The sequence below is a fragment of the Bos taurus genome, chromosome 22 (genome assembly GCF_002263795.3).
Source record: "Bos taurus isolate L1 Dominette 01449 registration number 42190680 breed Hereford chromosome 22, ARS-UCD2.0, whole genome shotgun sequence".
Classification (NCBI taxonomy): Eukaryota; Metazoa; Chordata; class Mammalia; order Artiodactyla; family Bovidae; genus Bos; species Bos taurus.
In genome coordinates this window covers 32,581,507-32,603,789 of record NC_037349.1, presented here as the reverse complement: position 1 = coordinate 32,603,789, position 22,283 = coordinate 32,581,507, and the positions used below count along the sequence as shown (strand labels likewise).

The following is a 22,283-nucleotide window of genomic DNA, read 5'->3' as shown; positions in this document are numbered from 1 at the left end:
AAACGAAAACAACTCAACTGTACTCAGAGACAGAACTCCTAAGGAAGAATTATCCCACCATCACAGAGATGCACTTCACTACCATTAATATTGGGCTTCCCTAGTAGCTCAGTTGGTAAAGAATCCGCCTGCAATGTAGGAAACCCCAGTTCGATTCCTGGGTTGGGAAGATCCACTGGGGAAGGGATAGGCTACCCACTCCAGTATTCTTGGGCTTCCCTGGTGGCTCAACTGGTAAAGAATCTGCCTGCAATGTGGGAAACGTGGGTTCGACTCCTGGGTTGGGAAGATCCCCTGGAGAAGGGAAAGGCTACCACTCCAGTATTCTGGCCTGGAGAATTCCATGGACTGTATAGAATGCTATTTCCATTCTATACCATTAATATTAAGTGATACCAATTGGTGGCATCTGTTGAGGTAATTGACACTCACTGATTTGACAGCTAGACTTTAAAGCTTCAGGTAAACCTTGAACCAATTTCTCTGGTTCTAGTAATACCTAGAAAATGAGCACAATTTAGAACATCATATAACTTTTCTATTTTCTAAAATTTGGTTGATGCCAATCCTTCCTCCAGCTAATTAAACTCTTGCAAGTTCATAATTTTTTTAAAACAAAATTCAACGGATTCATCTATAAATTTTATTTTACATTTCCTGATTGCCTATCTAGTCCTAGGGAACTGTTCTGTATGTGCCAGTCTCTCTCTCTCTTTCTCAGACTGCTACCTTCAAACATACTTGCTTTCTAATAGCCCAGCTAGCACTGACTAGATTGATATCACTGACTCAATGGCCATGAACTTGAGCAAACTGTGGGAGATAGTGGAGGATAGGAAGCCTGGTATGCTGCAATCCATGAGGTCACAAAGAGTCAGACAAGACTTAGCAACTCAACAACAGCAGCAATAGTTAAACATGGAAGTGTGTAAATGTATGTTACATAAACTTGGAATAAACAGACTTTCTTACAGTCTAGCAAACTCTAAGATGGTTGTTACTTGATCCTTGGAGTCTGGAGCAAAGGGATACATTACATGCGACACTGCCTGGGTAAAGAAAGCAAGTATCAAGTAGCAGAGACCATCTATACACATATGGTATACACACACATACCATTAGGGAGAGAGTTCTCAAAGAAAGTGAGCAGTCAGTAGACAGGAAAATGCAAGCAGAGCAAAAAAGGAATGAAATACTGATACCTGCTATAACACAGATGAATCTTTAGAACACTGCTTGAGTTTATTATCAAATGAAACCAGCCAGTTACAAAAGTCTACATACTGTATGACTCTGTTTGTCTGAAGTGTTCAGAACAGGTAAATCATAGAAAGAAAAAGTAGGTCAGTAGCCAGGGGCTGAGGGAATGGGAAATCGCAAGTGACTGCTAAATGGATAGTTTCCTTTTAGGGAATGAAAATGTTCTACAAATAAGTAGTGGTGATGTGCATAACTCTTGTCAATAAGCTGAAAGCACTTTAAATAGTTGAATTTTATGGTATATTAATTCTATCTCAATAAAGTTCTAAAAACAACAACAAAAAAAAAGCAGGCAGACAGAAAGGAGTTAGAAGAAAAGACCCAGGGGGCTGAGATATGCAGAAACCTCAGTTGCTAAAGAAACTTCTTTCCTCATCGGTCTACGTTGACTGATGAGCTTTCCAGGCAACTTTGAGGTGATTAATTGGAAAAAAAATTTTAACAAGATAAAATCAATGCTGGACCTGTGTTCATCTCAACCAGCTAGGTTCAGCAAACATTTCACAGCATCTACTATACACTAGCCACCCCAAATATAAAGAGTCCTCTTAAAGGACACTGTCCTCTTAGTTAACAAGCTTTTAACTAGAAAATAAACAAATTTTTTAATAAAGGAAGAGAGTACCAATGTTAAAATTCATTCTCTTCAGATGATGGAATTAGGAGTATTTTCTTTTTTTAGTGCTCTAGAATAGAGAGGGAAATAATTATTAGGAGAAAATAATACAGAAAAATATAATGAGTGCCCTCTTAAAGTGATGAAGTACAGGAGGAGGAGAAAATATTTGATGCTGAGGAAAATCAGAGCAAGTCTGACAGGCAATCCTTTGTAATTCAAGATTCTCATCTCTTGGGCTTGGAGGAATCTGAGGATGTTTCTCCATTCTTCATTCCTGATTAGCAGGACATGAGAAGGACTGAATCCTTCAGAGGCTGAAGCCTGCCAGAGTGGACTTCAAGATTCATCAGCCCCCCAATCCCTACCCCAGGGCCCCTTCTGGGGGAACCAAGGGGCCACAGGCCTGGGAACTACCGTCCACCACCACCCCCCTGCCACCCACTCATCTCCATCCACCATTAGGACGGGCTTTTTGTTTCAGTAAGAGCAGAAGATTGCTAACAAATAGAAATCATTAGGAAGGAATTAGCTTCTGGATCTGGGCCAGTGAGTATCGCTTCAGACTCTCCTACTGTTGCCAAAACACATAACACAGCAAGATGGTTTGCCGCAGAAATAAACAACGGAGAGCTCTGCTGTTAATGCACACACAGGGTGGGCAACAGGTAGGGGAAAGCCTCTACTGGTTCAGTTATTCTGTAGGAGAGAGAGCTGCCTTTTCAGAGCGGATGCACAGTGTTCATTTATCATTATGAACTCCGTTCTTCACCGCAATTCTCACCCCATCATCCTTTACCCTGTGCTGTGGTTATCCCCGCCTTCTCTGATGCAACAAGAGAAGATGGGCAAAAACCACCCTGGCTCAAACCCATCCCTCCCTGCATGCTGAATGCAAATCGGGGAGGCAGTCTTTTATGAGAAAAGAGCAAGGGCTAGGTTTGAATCCTAGCTCAATCAACCCATCAGCTAATTGACTTTGAGGAAGTTATTTCAGCTCTCTGGTGCTTTGTATTTTCCTCTATAAAACGGGTATGGTTTTAATAATGCCCTCAAAGAGTACCTATGAGAACTATTTCAAATAAGGTACACACCATGGCCCGGCACCATAGGTACTGAATAAGCAGGAGGTCATTTTCATCAGTTATCTTATAGATTATTGAGAGCAACATCTGCCAAAGTTCAGAGACAACGCACATGAACTCTATCATTTCTCTTCCTTGATTTATCCAGCTAACAAATATATATTTATGTATATATAAACACACTATTACATAGATTTGTGTGTGTGTGTGCTTAGTCACTCAGTCATGTTTGACTCTTTGTGACACTTTGGACTGTAACCCGCCAGGCTCCTCTGTCCATGGGATTTTCCAGGCAAGAATACTGGAGTGGGTTGCCATTTCCTCCTCCAGGGGATCTTCCCAACTGAGGGATCAAACCCGTGTCTCCCATGTCTCTTGCAGTGCAGGCATACCCTTTACCTGCTGAGCCATGGGAGAAGCCCCTATGGATACACATACATATGTATACAGTATCTACTTTGTTGGAACTGCTTTGGTTGCAGTTGACAAAAATTTCATTTCAGCGACTTAGAACTCCCCCCCAAATTTAGAGAATATTTGTTGATTCACATACATGAAAAGTCCAGTGGCAGCTGAGTTTCAAGCACAGCTATGTCCTGAAACCCAAAGAATAGCATCACAAATGCCTCTCTTTGTGGTTTAATCTCTGCTTTTCTTTGTGTGGTTGAATGAATTAACATACATAAAGCACTCAGAATAGAGTTTGGCTCATAATACTACTATCACTTCATTTAGTTTTCCCTACCACCCCATGAAGCCTGTATCACTAGTGTTCTATTTTTACGGATAAAGAAACTGAGGCACAGGGAGGTCAGATAGCTATTCAGTCACCAAACTAGGCCAGGCACAGTCTGATTCAAAAGTCTGTCCTTGACCAATTCTCCAAACTGCCCCCTTGCTGGACTGGAAAAGGAGATTGAGCCCTGACTGCAAAGGGAGGAGAACCCTAGAGACAGGTGCTTCCAGTTACAGCAAGTGAGCAAGAAAGGTTGGGGTCACTTGATGGGGTAGTAGCCTTTCAAATCTGTTTCTTTCTGCAGCAGAAAATAAGTTCCTTTTTTCTGTAATTCACACATGGATCCTATCAATGTTATACAAAGGCAGAGGTTACACCCACTTAAAAATTCTTGAGACAGAAAGTGGTTGGAATACGAGTCCTAGTATTGGTTCTTCTTGGTTGACAACCCCAGCTCCCCAGCTCTGGTCTATTTTCTGCTCTTCCTGTCCTGCTCTGTGTCCAATGATGCTGACCTATGTGGAATGACCTCTGGGTTACTTTTTCCCTTGGCTTCTAGCTGGGTTTGGCCAATAGTCACCACCTGCCAATGTGTCAATTCAGGCCCAAGGGTGATGATGGTTACTTGTCCTTGATGGTTTTCATGGCTACTAATAACTCAAGGTTACTAGTTCTTGAATGCTCCACTCCCGCTGGCCAGTTTCTTGATCCGAACCACACCTTTGCAAGCAGCCCCCTTCATCTTGTTCTCTTCAGTGAAAAATCTTTGCGAGTCATCAGTTTCCAGGTCCACACGATGACATTTATGGGCCCCTGGCATTTCTACCTTTGTGAATCCTTCCTCCATAAAAAAACTATTACAATTACTATTACAGTTATTTTTTTAGTTTATGACAGCACTGATATAAAGATGAATATAATCTGGCTGGATTATAGCCACTTTTTCCCTCTTGGTTTTAAAAGAAATTAAAGCATTTTCATGGGCTCCATTTTCATAGGCCCCATGCGTGGAGCTTGCCGTATTTCACTGGGAAGTTGGTCACTGTCATTTTCTGCCAGGACTCTGAAGGCGGAGTCTCTTCTACTTACAGACCTAGCAGGCAGAAGATGGACAGAAGCTCCCAGGTAGATAGGCTACTATCAAGTTAAAATCACGATTCTAGGGTCAAATTTCCCAAACAGCCTGCTTTTATTACAGTAAACCAGCGTCTTTGTCCCTAAGCAGATCCTATTTCCAAGTCACAGCTATGATGACAAGATAATAACAGAAACAAATGGAGTATCTAGTGTTGAATTAATTCCAAATTCATTTACTACTCACCACATCCCAGCAGCCGATGACAAAACCACCAGAGACTTTATTAACAAACCTCATGTTTCTGTATGTAAATATATCACTCAGTAGCTGTGAAGGAGAGATTTTTTTTCTGTATGTTCTCAGAAAGATCCCATTCTGCTCCTAATACTACAGAGCAAAGTTAGAGCTGGTTTTGTGTTGTCTTTAAATGAGAACTCCAAGTTTGGGGGATGATATGTATTGTCTTTTGTTGATCATCGGTCATTAGTTAGGTATTGATAATGTTGAAAGTTATAGTTAGGATTCTACTTCCTTAGAAGCCTCACAGCCTATGGCCACCTCACAGCCCAGCAGGGAGAGAAGTGGACAATGTAAAATGATGCCAGGTAGGAGACAAAGCTAGACAGCAGAAGGATTTTTAAATCTAAGACCAAGTGATTGATTTTTCTGCTGGAGGTAAATACTTCATACTTTATGGGAATGTGGGACCAATGCCCCCTCAGATTCGCTTTGCCTTTTTTTAATTTTCAGTTCTAGTTTCAAGTGGATGCCAGACTTAAAGCTTAAGCCTCTGGATCTCTCTGTATCCCCTTTGACAGACTGGAGGAGTGAGGAGGTCCCAAAAAGGACAGGGGAAGCTAAGATTCTACCCCTCAGTATCCTAAATATCAACCATAAAACTAATGAACTGTGGCAACCGAACTGTCTAAGTTCATTCCAAATTATGTCTTGGTAAAGTTCATCTTTGTTTTCAATTATCATCCTGGAATCATGAATGGCGAATCTGAGGCACAACTTCTCTGCTCTCTGAATCCTGTTTTGCATTCTTCTTACTGTTAAGCCCATAATATGCAATGGGCCACTTTGCTGGATACTCAGAGCCATGAATCCTCTCTTGGGAAAAACAAACAACAACAACAAAACGATTTTTTAAGGAATTAAATCTGAAAAGGTCTCTGAAAACCCTGATTCAATGAATCTCCACTTTGATATGTTGCTAAAGATAGTGTTTTTAAGCATATCCCCCTTAACTATTCATAACCCAGTTATAAGTTCATTTATATATCTCTTTTTCCTCCATCCTCTTATGACTATATAACATTTACCCTGATAAGTTTATAAAGAATATTGAGGCTGATACTTGCTGGTTTTAGTAGAAATTAATCAGAATCCATCTGTTCCCTTCTTAGCCTGGACAATTTCATTACAACTAAACTAGGGATTATAGGATTCGTACAGCTTCTTTTTTTTTTTTTTTCCAACACAGTTCAGTTGATTTAGAAACAATCATTAAAGCTGCTTACTTTAAAGAAGATTGTTTCCAATCTTCCCTTCTTGCAAGGCAGAGAGAGATGAAAGCATCTTGATCCTGAAATATTTATATCTAAGGCTGGATATCTGTATCGGAGGCATGATAAATGATTCCACCCAAAGACTTTTTATTTTAAAGTCATATTTCTTATCTTTACACTTCACTTTTCTCGCAAGCTTGAGGAAATAAGCACTAAATACCCTCACCGCCCTTCATCCCAGGTAGATTTTGTATCTTTATTTAATTGTAAATCCAATGTGGCATAATAAAGAGATTCAAAAATAAAGATTACCTTTCTGACACTGACTATTTATAGGGATAAATATTAGTTATCCTTATGTAGCCTTAGAATGACTACCTTCAAAGGAATGCAGAACACAAATTAGAGGGAATGAATTTAAGCCTCCCACAAGGACATACCTTGATCTGGGATTCAAGAAATCTGAAGAATTAGAAGTGATTACTAAAGAGTAATTCTGGGTTTACCCAGCCTCACACAGGTGCTCTAATTAACTATTCTCACTTAAAAAAAAAAAAAAAAACCTGATTTCCGTATTATATTTTCCCTCTAATGCCCTTTTCAAAGTGTTAGTCGCTCAGTTGTATCCTACTCTTTGCAACCCCAAGGACTGTGTAGCCCTCTAGGCTCCTCTGCCCATGGAATTCTCCAGGCAAGAATACTGGAGTGGGTTGCCATTTACTACTCCAGATAATCTTTCCCACCCTGGGATCAAACCGGGGTCTCCTGCATTGTAGGCAGGTTCTTTTACCATCTGAGCCATCAGGGAACTCCTAATGCCCTTTTAGTTGAAGTTAAGATGCTCAGATCTTTAGTATACATTTGGATGAACTTTGATAAGTATATTCAGTCACAGAACCATCACTTCAGTCAAGATCTAGAACATCCCCCACTCTTAATTTGTGAGTGTGTGGCTGTATTTTTAAAATGAGAATGATTATAGCCCTCTGCTACTACGAATGAACTCTGCTCTAAAATCTGAAAGGAATAAAATAAAACCAAAGACCCGTGAGCTGGTTCCCTATAGAGCCAAAAGCTGTCTGAAATTGATCCATGTCTAGGGCCTTTTAACAATCTAACAAAAAAAAAAAAAAAAAGGAACGGATCTTGACCGGCAAGCAGAGGGGATGGCGTCATGGCCCAAACATCAGATTAGAAACACAATGATGCCCTGGGACTGGAAGCTAAATCCTGGCAGACGATGCAGCCATTCATCTTTTGAAATGGAGAAATTGAATGAAGCAAGGCCAATTCTGGGCCAGACAGATGAGATTCTTTTTTTTTTTTTTTTTTTTAAGTTCCTAACTATTCTACATAGATATTTAAACTTCAATTACCGCAGACCTAGAAACCGTCCTTCTGCCCTTGACATTTCCTCCCTCCACAAGAGTTTCTGTGTAACAGAAAATCAGTTACCCACCTAGATTTCCAGACCTCAGGACTCTGCCCCTCAGGGATGCTTCCTTGTATGGCAGGAATCCTGCTGCATGAAAGGAAATGTACAAACACCCGTTCTTAGAAAGGCTGAAGAGAATATTGTACAAGTACAGCCTAAGGAGTACAAAACGTTCTTCACTTCATTCAGGAATTGCTGCTTGGGGACCTACATACAAAAATCAAGTATGAATGGACTGCAAAGTATAATAAGAAAGAGCTGAATTATGGGAAGTTGTTTCTTCTAGTTTGTTTAAAATGATGAGTTCTGGGTTACCAAAGGGGAAAGGTTGGTGGGGGGAGGGATTGGGAATTGGGGATTGACGTATGCACTTTGTGTGTGCCAAGTCGCTTCAGTCAGGTCCAACTCTTTGTGACCCCATGGACTACAGCCCACCAGGCTCTTCTGTCCATGGGGATTCTCCAGGCAAGAATGCTGGAGTGGGTTGCCATGCCCTCCTACAGGGGGTCTTCCCAACCCAGGGATCGAACCCAGGTTTCCTGTACTGCAGGCAGATTCTTTACTGTCTGAGCCACCAGAGAAGCTCATATACACTCTGTTATATTTAAAATAGATAATCAATAAGGACCGACTGTATAGCACAGGAACTCTGCTCAGTATTCTGTAATATCCTAAATGGGAAAAGAATTTGAAAAAGAATAGATATATGTATACCTGAATCACTTCGCTGTATACCTGAAACTATACAACATTGTAAATCAACTATAGTCCAATATAAAATAAATATTTAAAAAAGAAAGGAAAAAAAAAAAAAAGAGGAGTTCTGTCCTGGCAAATTTTACTGTCACCACACATGACCAGAGTATTTAACTTCAGATTTCTGGCTCTGTCACATTATTGACACATGACTTTAAACAAATGACTTATTTTCTGTACTTTTACCTCCACCTCTATAAAATGAGGGCAGTAAGCCATAATTACATCAAGGGTCAGCCAGCTTTATCCATCCAGGGCTGGATACTAAGTCCTTCAGGCTTTGTGGGCGGTGTGGTCTCTATCGCAATTGCTCAGCTCTGTCAAAGCAGCCCCAGACAATATGTAAATGAGTGGGCATGGCTACATCTCAATAAAACTTTATTCATGGACCCTGAAATATGAATTTCATAATTTTAAGGAGTCAAGAAATATTCTTCATCCTTTGATTTTGTTTGTTTCAGTCACTTAAAAAAATAGAAATAATGTTCTTAGTTCTCATTACAAATGTGGCCAAGAGGACCATAGTTGATCAACTCCACAATCAACTCACAGGGTTATTAGAATATTAACACATACACAACTCTTTGATCATTATCACTACTTCTATGTTATCATTTGTGACTATTATCTATTGGAATTCAATTAGTGCAATGGACAGTACATTCTGCAAGGATCTGATATCAGTACTGTTTCCCAGAAAGTTGACCTTATAGGCTTCTCCTTTTGAGAAAAAGATATAGAGGTCCCAAGAGAGAAAGTAATCTTAGTGTCTTCCTCCAATATCTAAGAAAGATACAATGAACACTGTCTCCAGATATGGATTCAACATACAGAGAGCACCACTGTATAGATCCCATCATTTGGGGAATGATTTTTTAAAGCCATTGCTGTCCATTTTTGCACATTAAATCCCACAAAGAGATTTATTTACAACATTAAATCATCTCCTTGCTGCCTGACTACATTTTTAACTATTGAAATATTCATCACACACTCTAAGAAACTAATGCCAAGTGTTTTATGACCTTTTAAAGGATTTCTTTAAAAAAAAAAAAGCACCTTCAAATGTGGATGTCAGTCTCCAAGTGGGTCTGATGAAGAGCAGTCCACTGTCAAACATCAAGGAGATAAACATGAGATCACTGCCCAGGGAAAGCACCCCTGGAGATGAGCTGATTCAACAAGAAATGTATGTGATGCACAAAGCTGTGGGCTGGGGCTAGGGAGATGGGATGAGTGGTAGAGAAGAGTTTGGGGCAAAATATTTTTGCTTCCTACTAGCAGAAACACACTCTATCCTCTACAGCAATGGCTCTCAAAGAAAGGGGGGTAACTGGGCCCCTAGGAGACTTTGGCAATATCTGTATACATTCTTGGTTTTCACGACTGAGTTGAGGGTTGAAATGACCAAAGCATCAAAATGGGCAGTGGCCAGGGATGCTGTTGAACATCCTACAAGAAACAGCATAGCTTCCCCCCGCCCCCGATCCTGGAAATAATTATCCAGCCCCAGATGGTCAGTAGTGCCAATATTAAGACACTGTAGTCTACAGGAATGACCCAGATGATCCCACCTCACATCTGACTTTTTTTTGCTTTTACTTTGAATTGGCTATTACAGGCATGTGTCAAAGAACAAAAAATAAACCTGGGAAAGCATTCTTCCCTCTGTATCTATTAAGGATCACAATTCAATTAGAACCCTCTGTCCACCCTCTTTCTCAAAGTCATCGTGATGGAAAATTTTCAAGATGGGTGTTAATTTAAATTACACAAATAGTTTCAATTACCCTGAAGAAAACTGGTACCAGATCACCAGATTGCTGAGCAACTGATGATAATTCGGTAATTCAATTTACTGAAGAGGTAACGTGACAAAGTTTAAAAGCAAGTTGGCAGTAGCTAGTAGCAAGCCATCCAAGGAAGCCTCTTACTCCTGGGTATCAATTTGGATCCAATCCTATTCCCTGTTCTCCACCAAGATGGATCTGCTCAATTTCCTTAAGTAAATAAGGCCTTTTAGACCAACACTAGATGAAAGAAGAGCTGAAAATCAACTCCCATCCTTTGACAAAGAACCAAAATACTAAACAGACAAAGAGAACTAGATAAAAAGCTTCTAGATCAATTTATGGAAAAGTCAAAGTCATTCTGATGATCCTTATGTAACTTCAAATTATAAGTACAGGCAGTAGCATTGAATATTTAATACTGTTTTTAACATTTGTGATATCAGTTTAAAACTTTCTTTCCATAATAAAAATCAGCTATATTGATAGAGTGCTTTCCAATTCTATTTAAATTCATCTATATTTGTAGAGGGCTTTATAATGTATGAAGTGTATTCAAATATATTATCTTACTTGGGCCATAAAATAATTCTGAAAAGAAGGGATGGCAGGTATTATCATCCTTCATACACAGATGAAAACACAGGTTTTCATCCAGTGTGTAGGTCCCTTTGGCTTAAGAGAACACTCAGTTGAGCATATCATGTTTCAAAGTTGGATTACAAGGGAGTGTGGCACAGACAACTCTTCTAGTTTTCTAATGCCAAATAAACAACCCCAACACACGGTGGCTTAATGCTGCTGCTAATTCGCTTCAGTCGTGTCCGACTGTGTGCAACCCCATAGACGGCAGCCCACCAGGCTCCCCCGTCCCTGGGGTTCTCCAGGCAAGAACACTGGAGTGGGTTGCCATTTCCTTCTCCAATGCATGTAAGTGAAAAGTGAAAGTGAAGTCGCTCAGTCTGACTCTTAGCGACCCCATGGACTGCAGCCTACCGGGCTCCTCCATCCATGGGATTCTCCAGGCAAGAGTACTGGAGTGGGGTGCCATTGCCTTCTCCCAAACATCACATAGCACCTTAAATTTAGTGGGACAGGACTGAGGTGGGGGGAGCGTGGCTAAGTGATTCCACTCCACGTGGCACTCAATGGGCTCCCAGGGCTCACTCTGTAATAATTCAGCTATTGGCTGGGGATGGAGGATCCACAGCTGCTTTACTCACCACCCGGAGGGGGCTGACACAAGCCAGGCTCAGCATCTGTGTATCTATATTCTCTGTGACTGACTGCTGTCCATTTGATCCTATCCATTCCCAAGGCTTCAACCACTATGTCTACCCCAGAGGCATCTGTCCTGCCAGAAACCAAAATCCTAATACCCACAGGGTACCTCCAGCTCACAGGCACCTCAAACTCCACACATCCAAAATGAAACTCACACCTTTACTCCAAAACCTGCCTCTCTCCCTGCCAGAGCTGATGCAGCAAGGGATACACTCATCTACCCTGTTTTCCAAATCTGAGTATCATCCTTGACCTCTTCACCCACATTTTCTTCGTTCAGTTGACAATCAAGGTCTACGGATTCTCACACTTACTAAGAGCCCAGTAGCCTCCACCCTCACTGCCACTCTCCCAGTTCATGCTCGCTTTCCTCCACCCTCACTGCCAGTATAAGCAGTATCCTAGCTATACTTCTCTCCTACTTTCCCTGCCCTCTCCCCACTTCCCCCCTCCCCTGCCCCCCACTGCTTGCTTCTGAACAACCCAGACTGACCTTTCTAAAATCCAACTACTATTATGTCATTTTCCATTTTCATTGGGAGGCATCTGGTTAAGGATAAAATCCAAACTCTTTAACGTGATTTACAAATTTTACTCTTGTGTGATTCAATGTGAAGACACCAAATGTCATCCTGCCCCCAAATATTTCTCTCACTGGCACTGCAACCACAAAGGGTTCCATTATCCCTTCCTTCCAGTCAAGGCATCTGGAGACTGTCAATTGCACATAGTCTCTAAGAGGAGTAGCCCCAGTTAACACCATATCAGCCATTAACTCCTTTATTGGGGTTCATTCATCAATGTATCTCTGTGGCTATTCAGTTCTTTGAGAATGAGAGACAGGATAGGTAAATTCTGAAAAAAAAGCAAGGGTTGTCAAAGTTTGCCTGGATTCATTTCTAAAGCATAACAATTAAAATAACTTACAAATATACATTTAAAAATTCTATCATCTGGAGATACCGTATTGTGAAATTATCCTGTATGCTATTTTTCAGATGAAGAAATTAGATTGTGATCAGTATTAGTCAAAAAAATAAATGTTCAAGGAATAGAAGAATGGAGACAGTCACCTTTGATCCAAAATTTCAAAATTATCTGGGGAATCATTCCACCATCTTCATTTGATAAGACAGCCATCGCTAGCGAAAATGTGTGTTAGTTGCTTAGTCGTGTCCTACTCTTTGCGACCCTATGGACTGTAGCCAATCAGGCTCCTCTGTGCCTGGAATTCTCCAGGCAAGAATACTGGAGTGAGTTGCCATGCCCTCCTCCAGGGTATCTTCCATTGCTAGAGAGTCAATCAAATCCCCCCAACATAAATTCCATGAGATGATTTGCATGCATTGTTCACTTAGAAATTTGCAATATCAATCATTTCTGGAAAGTAGGGACCCATTATGCAAGGCTTAAAAAAATTATTTCCATATGTATAGCTCAACTTCTACACTGTAATAGTATTTATTATTAATAATATGGTATGACCTTTAATAGAATTTAACATTTTAAAACCCCAAGTTCTCTGTCTCCTCCTCAACTTCCACTGACATTTCACTTTTCCAAGTTTGTATCCTGGTTCCAAGAAACGGAACCTGTGGCCACAGAGGTCAGAAGACCCATACCCTCACTGTCCCACATGCCTGGGCTACTGGCTCCTCCTGCTTATCTCCTTCATATATCTCCTGGTTTCCTTACTTTTTTCTGATATACTTGCCACATTTTCCACCATCTCCTTTCCTAGCAGCCTCTTACATCACTCAGCTTTTCAAAGCTCCCATATGTCACCCACCTATAAAATCTGAATTCCAGTGATGACAATGGCAATCATGATGAGTTAACAGTTTTCCATCACTTTGATGTTATGTTATCTTGAGTATCTTCCATGATCCCCACAATACCACCACCATATCTGAGTATTATTGGTATCCCTTTTACAGAACAGGAATCTGAGGTTCAGAGAAGTCATTTTGTGGAGGCTGTACAATTAATCAGTATTTTAAAAAGATATTCTCATAATGCTAACTCGGAAAACTTAATTGATTAGGACCCATCACCCAGATCACCTTTTTATACGCTGAAATATTTACGACTAAAATGATATGATGTCACAATTTACTTCAAAATAATTCAGTGCCAAAGGAGGTAGGGTGTACATGATACAAGAGTGCCCATGAATTGATGATCACTGTAAGTGGGTCACGAGTATGTGGGCGCTCATCGCTCAACTCTACTTCTGTGTGTATTTGAAACTTATCAAATAAAAAGGGTTTTGTAATTGTCATCTATTTCATACAATTAAACACAACCCAAACCTACTGACCAGGATAGCTATTCAGCATTTGTAGGTCATTTAAAACTGCTCCATTATGCATCCAGGCTTATAAATACCTAATCTGGGGATACAGGGAAAGCACTCGAGCTTTAGGTAGAGAGTCTCATCTTTGTCACACAAGTTTAGTTTTTTTCCCCTAGACCTCTGTAATATTCATTACATACTTGTCTCAGTGGAAGAAACAATTACCCAGGTGCTACGTCCAACTGCACAGTGTTATCTTTTAATTAACCTGTGTAGCCTGTTTTTTTAAGTTAACCTAGTTTGAGAAGTGACAGCCTCTTGGGCTGTCTAAATAATGTTCGTCACTGCTCCTTGTTGGGCCTATTCAATCAAAAGAATAGTTCCTGGTGTGTGGTCCAGCTCTCCAGAGCTGGAGAAACTGTCTCTGCAGCCATGATCCTTCTCACAGCCTCAGGACTGCAACTCATCTTCCTAACCACAGTGCCCAGAATTGTCTCAATATATTAAACACAGATTGATACAATATGTTTTCTTCTTTCAGTATTTTCCTGTAAAAGCTCTTCTGCAACTCCACCTACAGACCCTTCTGCCAACTTATAATATCCAGTGTTGGGAATATGTAGGCTAGTGGCATACTCAAATATCTGCTGAGGGGTCTATGAAAAATGCCACATTTCTGGATGAAAATGTATCAGAATGTAATCAAATCTCTGGGGGCTTCCCAGGTGGCTCAGTGGTACAAGAACCTGCCTGCCAATGCAGGAGGCACAGGAAACTCTGGTTCGATTCCTGGGTCAGCAAGATCCCCGGGAGGAGGAAATGGCAGCCTAAATGAAATCTCTAAAAATGTGCATGTCCTGACATTAAGCAGTGCTATATCTTGGAAATTATCCTACGAAAACAGTTGGATATATGTATAAAGATGTATGTGTAAGGATATTCAAGGCACAGCAATTTTTTTCTTTGATAATATTCAGTAGCTAGAAAGCTACTAGAAAGAAACCTCATGCTCAATGACATGAGATTGGCTTAATGAAATTACCTTCAGACATTAAAAATGGTGATGTAAATATTTTTATGGTACTGAGGAGGTGGCCTTTAACTCCTATTGTTAGCAAATAATAAGTTATCCAAAAATATACATACCATGAATATGTATATATTTGTAGCTTAGCACAAATAAAGTTTTATCTGCAAACCTGTGTGTGTACAATTTGTGTCTGTGTCTGAATTGTGTGTGCCCCTTGGTGGTATGTGCACAGCCTAGGTCTGGATTGATAAATACTATGGTTTCCTTTTAGTGACTTTTCCCTATCTGTATATCACAGATTTCTGCAATCAATCTTAGTAACCTTATAAGAAACAAAAAAGAAACAAAAATAGCAGTTAATACATTAAAAAAAAAAATTCTGTCTAAACATCTTTCAAGAGTTCAGATAAAAGAAGATTAAAAAACCTTTGGGAGCACTGTTTCAATAAAGAAAAGCCTTGCAGTATTAATTATTGAATAGAAATGATGGAAAAGGTAATGTGGAAAGGAGCAGAGAGAACAGGGAAGAGGTACCCTGTGACTGGTAACAACATCCCAACTCAAGGCTGGGAGCTGTGGGTGGGAAGTGCCGCCCCATCCAAAAAAAAAACAGTGAATACTGCAGGGCATCTTCCCTCCCTGTGGGGGGTGTCAGAGCTCTTCGGAGCTCCTATAATAAGTAGACAATATCTGCTCATCCTTACAGCCACCTCTCAAGGTAAGCATGCCTCAAGGGTGGTCCCTGGGGTCAAAGTCTTACCCAAGTTCAAAGCTGGGAGCCTTGAGTTAAGGTCATGAACCCAGGTGTGCCCTCTGCCACTCCCCTTCAGGGGCTCACCAGGCCAGAGCAATGAGAGAGCCATGAAAGCTCAGAGAGAGGCACAGCTGCTGTTGTGTCAGTGACCAACGCAGGAGCTTGGAAATGTCTGGGCAGAACTCTGCAGAAGAATGGGGTCAAGCTGGGCTGTGCAGGCAGTAATGAGAGGACCGTTTTTAGGAGCCAGAAGTGAGCCTCTGTGACTGTCAATTATGCAGGCTAGATGTTTACAATGAGCAGTCTAGCTTCAGGCCAATATTAACTTCTGTTCCTATTACTATCAGATTAATTGCATTTTGTTGCTTTTTCTAAATACACTTCAAATCAGAAAACCTATAATTCAGCAGTTAGTCATTAAAGAAGCGGCAGATCTACAACTGCGTTATCTGAAGCTCATCTACAAAATGAAACAAAAATCCAAGGTTGGGATTCCTTTTTTGGTATGATAAACAGAGCATTAATAACAAGTAACAAGGACATGATTTCAAAGTATAGGAATGCCTGAACTGAAAAATTCTTTAGATAACAAGGGAAATCAAGGCAAATAGACGAAAGAGGATTGAAGGAACGTGGGTAAATTTGCATTTTAAACAACTGCTTTCTAGAATACATAGAAAATATGGTTGCAAAAACTTTCATTTCAATATTAGAGAAACCAAGAAACATACAGATCATGTTTATGTTAGGATGCACTTGTACAAAGATAAGATAAGAAAGGTTTAAAGGGAGTTAGTATAATTTCAAATTATATTTCCTATGTACTTAGAGACTATAAATATGCGTATACATATACACATACACATAAATAAAATAGTCTTCATTTTTCATTGTCCCTCATGATCACATGCTTTTTACATGAAGTTGATAACAGCTGATCAATAAAACACGGTTTACATCAAATGACCAGAGAGTTGTCAATTTTTAAAAATCCCAGCCTCTCTTGTGGGTTGCTGACTTCAAAGACATGCATTAAGATTATTAAGCAAGTAATGATTGATTTATTACATAACGTTAAGAAATGTTTTCTTTGAAGCACAAATTAAAAGGTCACAGATGCCCCAATTTTTCTCTGGGTTGAGAGTTAAAAATGCAGAATAGATCATTTTGCTGGCCGTGAAGGACACGTGAAGGGGATTTGAAGTAACTCTCCTTTCCAGGCAATATTTTAATGAAATGCTTAATATTCAGCAGTGGATTAATGAGGCTGTTCTCTATTTTCAAACAATGGTGAACAATTAAGACTCAATCTTGAAAACAAATTGACACTGCTTGTTATTTTGTGACGGTATTAAAATGACCATCACTGGAGCAACTGGCATTATTTAACAGGACGGAAAATAACCATTGACACACCAAGCAATTCAGTGGAGATATCTGAGGGGGGAAAAAAAAGGTCTGTGGCAGCTGCTGCTCCTAGAAATAAAGCTGACATTTTAGGATGAAAGCAATTTGACCAGCTGAAACCTCGACATGCTGTGTGCCACGTTCAGAAGTCACCCAAAATACATGCCAAGGTCCTAAACATTCTCCAAAAAGCCAGCAAGCTGTGCAAGTTCTCAGTCCTGGTTTCAAAATACTCAGAGGACGAGATGGGTGTGGATCTTTGAAGAGCTCAGACTTGCGAATGGGAATGGAATTAATTAGCCCCAGGAGTATAAGAAAAATCATACATCAAGTGTGGGAAAAGAAATCTATGTATGGAGATTAACTGGGAAAAACTGACCTTCCAACGGAACTCAAAATTCAATCCAAGACAGTCACATCGCCTAAATAAGCAGGAACTAAATACACTGCTCAGCAGACATATATCAAGCTGCACACAGAATAATAAATAATCTCAGTTTCTCGGTTCCTTACTATGGAAAACGAGGATAAAATTTCAGCGGTCAATGAGAATGAACTATTTTTTCATGCCCAAGACTCATAGAACCTCAGGGAACTTTTCTTACACGTTTATTAGTAGTAATTGTGTTTACCTATCTTCCCCAAGGAACATTCTTTCTAATTCTACTTCTCAAAACTCCAATCTTTCCTTCCCAGGTTACAAAGTTATTTAGCTTGTTATTTTAGATAACTTCTATAATTCAGTCCTGGCCTCCCCCCTCCCCTGCCAAAAAAGGTAAAGTCTACATGGCCAAATTGATGGCATGAAATGATAGGTTTAAAGAACAATTCATTATACTATCAAGATCTTGGCATGCCAATTGCTGAAAAGACTATTTTGAGCTGTCAGTTCTAAAGCACATATTTTTTCATTGACTGACATGCCAAGTGGTTGATGGAATAATGAATTGTTCCCACTGACATGACCATCACACACAACCCTTGGGCTCCATGTAGCATTTTTCAAGGTGATGAATAACACTGCCACTCTTTCCATGGTGGTTCAAACTAGGAAGGTGAGGTCAGGTGTGGGGACTGGCTGAAGAGGGGGATGAGGGTTTAGGGGTGGAGGGAAGGGTGGGATGAGGACCAAGGACATGGGAAATGTCAGCCTGTCAGTCAGGATGGTGGGGCATGTTTTACATTTCTCAATTAAAAACATACATGAGTCCACATTTTACACGATTGCAGCAAAACAGCCCCTTCTGAATAGTATTTTGCTTTCTTGCTTGGAAAGGGTTTTGTTTTTTCTCTTTTTCTCTTTTTTCTGACCTCATCACTATTTTCTGCTACTGCATGCAACTCAGAAACTCAATTTCTCTAACTCAGAGACAAGCAAGGCCACCAGAAGGCAACCAGATCAAAAGCATGTGGGTGCTGTCCTCAGCACAGGCTCAGTGCATGTTCCCAAGCTACTCTCTGCTCCTGCAGTATCATCACACACCCCTGTATCACTGGGGTGGGCCAAATCTAAACCCTGCTGTGAAGTCCTGCCCCAAGGGCACGGAAGCAGAGCCCACAGCCAAGGTCAGCTCCAGAACTGATGGGGCCCCATTGTAACCATTGCCAAAAGCCCCCCTGATTCATACCAGTCAGCTTCCTAATCCCAAATTAGGCAAAAATGCGCACCCCGTTACTCAACCTACAGTGCCCCAATCAATCACCTACCCTTCCAGCAAGAACCTTCTTTGTCTCGAGGCTATAAAAATTGGCTACTAACCCAGGAAAACTGTTGGCTCTCCCAAGGCTGTCAGGGGGTCGGCCCGGTGTGCTTGCAGCTTCCACATTATCTCTGCCCTTTGTTCTTAATAATCTCATTCTTTTTTGCAATTCTGTGTTTGGAAATTCTCTTTTTTTTATTTTATTTAACTTTACAATATTGTATTGGTTTTGCCATATATCAAAATGAATCTGCCACAGGTATACATGTGTTCCCCATCCTGAACCCTACTCCCTCCCCATACCATCCCTCTGGGTCGTCCCAGTGCACCAGCCCCAAGCACCCAGTATAGTGCATCGAACCTTTTCCAACCCATGTTCAGACTGCCACTTCCTGGCCAAAGAAGCACCTTCTGAAGGCCTGCAGACCCACTGAGCAGACTTGACGGGAGCTCCTGGTGATGTTAAGGGGCAGGTGGACAAAATGCTGAATATTGACAAAAGTCACCAGCCACATAGGCAGTAATGCACTAGGTACTTCTCATTCACGTCAAGAACTTTTTTCTATGTATAAAAGATAGGCTTGGATCTTCACTGAGACAAATCTCTAGTTTCTCTATCATTTGCAAATGATATGAGTTAGTGGTAAAGAACCTGCCTGCCCATGCAGGAGATGTAAGAGATATGGGTTCAATCCATGGGTCAGGAAGATTCCCTGGAGCAGGGCATGGTAACCCACTCCAGTATTCTTTCTGGGAGAATCCCATGGACAGAGGAGCCTGGCGGGCTACAGCCTATGGGGTCGCCAAGAGTCAGACACAACTGAAGCGACTTAGCACACACACATGCGTCCAAAATTTATCAAGAGCTCATACAACTGGACATCAAAAAAAACAAACAACTCAATTAAAAGATGGGCAGGAGATCTGAACAGTCATTTTCCCAAAGATGACATACAGATGGCCAACAAGCACGTGAGAAAATGTTCCACATCACTCATCATCAGGGAAATGCAAATCAAAACCACAATGAGCTATCATCTCACGAAGACTGTCACTAAAAATAACAAAAATAACAAATGTTGGCAAGAACATGGTGAAAAGGGAACCCTCATCAATTACTGGTGCAAATGCCAACTGATACAGCCACAGTGCAAAACAGTATGGAGATTTTTCCATAAAACTAAAACTTGAACTACCATATGACCCAGCAATTCCACTCCTGAGTATATCTCCAAAGTAAATAAAAGCATTAATTCAAAAAGATCTACACACTGCAATGTTCACAGCAGCATTAGTTAGAAGAGCCAAGACATGGAAGCCACCTAACTGTCCAATGACAGATGAACGTTTAAAGCAGAGGCAGAATACCACTCAACCATAAAAAAGAAAGTTTTCCATGTGCAGCAACATGGATGGACCTGGAGGGTATTACAGTTACTGAAATAAGTCAGACACAGAAAGACAAACACTGTATCATATCCCTTATATGTGAAATCTAGAGAAAAGAACAAGCTAATGTATGTAACAAAAACAAAATAGACACACAGATATGAGGCACCAAAAGAGCCATTACCAGTGGGGGGAAGGAGGTGGGGAGGGGTAAGCTAGGGGGAGGGATTTCAGAGGCACAAACTACTATGTATAAAATAAACAAGCTGCCAGGATATTCTGTACAACATGGGGAATATAGTCAATATTTTGTAACAACTGTAAACGGAATATAACTCCTTTTTTGGAATATAACTTTTAAACTGTGAATCCCTATGCTGTACACCTGAAAACATTATTATACAGCAACTGTACTTTAATTTAAAAAGCAGTGGGGGGAGGAGCAGGCTTGGGGCATCACTGAGACAAACCCTAGTCCAGGCAGAGCCCTTCTCAACCATGTGCCCCTGAGCGATAACATCATAGATAACACCTGCCTCAAGTTCCCCTCTCCCTCCAACAGACAGCAATTCACTTTAATTCTTTAAAAAAAATAAAATAAACACAGCTTTGGTGTGGGCCCTGTACCAAGGTCAAAGGACAAAAATCTTCAGAACTGAGCGAGCCCCGTAGCAACTGTTGCCATGAGCCTCTGGGTTTAAACCAGTCACTTCACTGAACCCATATTAGGTCAAATATCCACGCTATTACCACCCTCTAGCATCCTAACCAATCACCTAATGCCACCCTTCCAGTAGGAATTTCTTCTGTCTTGAGGCTATAAAAATTGGCTACTGGCCCACAAAAGGGGTCGGCTCTCCCACGAGCTGGCCCACTGCTCTAACACCATCTCCCACTCTAACAAACTCTAGTCTCCTCTCATTCCGCCTCACGTCTGGAAATTCTTTTCCAACCCACCCACAGACCACAACATTTGATTTCCCCTCTCCACCTCCCCAGAAGAACCTCTCTCCTGGCAGAGCGACCCCTTGGCCACCTTACATAATTGATCCTTGGGCTTACATATTAATATGTGCATGTATTTGCATAGATCACATACCTTTTGCCCTTTAATCTCAGACTGAAGGGGCAGAAGCGAAGTTCGGATGTAGGTAGCTGAGAATTCTGAGGCCAGGAGAAGGCAGGCTGGCTGGCAGGCCTTTGCCGTTGGTGAGGTTCTCAGGTGATGCTGACGAAACCACTCAGTGGGAAGCAAAGTTCAAGTCTGATAGCCCTGGAACCTCTGCAACTTCTGTCTGGGGGCCGCTTGGTCTCCAGGAGTTTTTCCACCTCACAGGACTGTCAGTCCATCACTGAATCAAGCAGACCCCAGCGGCCACTGTCCTCAGGGTCTTTCAGGCTCAAGTTGTCAACTCCTGGAGGTTTCTCCGGTGCTCACGGGCCGAGGACCCAGGCTTCCTGTGGGTCTGCGTCTTCTTCCTCCTCGTCATCTGCCTCCTATCCTCCTCCTTCCACCTCCCAGCTCCTCTCACAGCTTAGGAATCCTCCCTGGCTGCCAGACCCCAGGTGTGCTACCTTATTTTTGCCTGCGAGGAACCTTCCCTCTCACCCCAGGGCACGGCATCTCTTGGTTACAAGATCCTCCCCTTCCAGGCAGCCCCACTGTTTATCCTTACACACCCTCACCTGCGTGATTACCTGATTGAGATCAGGCTCCTCTATCCTCACAGTTGTTTGTGCCACGAGGTGCCATGCAGATACAAGGACCAAATACAGCCTCACAACAACCTTCAGGTTGGTCCCCTGAGTAGTGTCCATTCACAGATGAGAAAACTGAGGCTCCCTGAGTGTCAGTGGCTTGCCCTAGGTCTCTGGGGTAGTCAATGGTAGGCCAGAGTCCGTCCCTTCCACTGCTCTGCCAGCCTGCTCCTCATCATGGCTCTGCAAAGCTACTTTATGTCCTAAGACTTCATGTGTTTGCACTTGCCTGACATCATTTCCCTGCAGAGGATGGGGGTTGGGGGGTGGGGGTGGCAATCTCAGGAAGTCTGAACTGAGTAGGGGAAGTAGATGTTATCCCCGGGTCCTATGCGGCCACTTCCAATGGACAGCCCAGAAGAGTCAGCACTGAGTCTGCTACAATGTCTTAGCACCAA

At 41.5% G+C, this 22,283-nt stretch overlaps 1 protein-coding gene across 1 annotated transcript in view; it reads right to left on the bottom strand.

Moving 5' to 3' along the window:
- Positions 1-21,335, bottom strand: part of TAFA4 (TAFA chemokine like family member 4) — a 208,235-nt gene extending 186,900 nt beyond the window's left edge. Inside the window, 1 exon segment of the mRNA NM_001076435.1 lies at positions 21,227-21,335. The gene's annotated coding sequence lies outside the window, so the exon portion shown is untranslated.
- Positions 21,336-22,283: the final 948 nt, after the last annotated feature.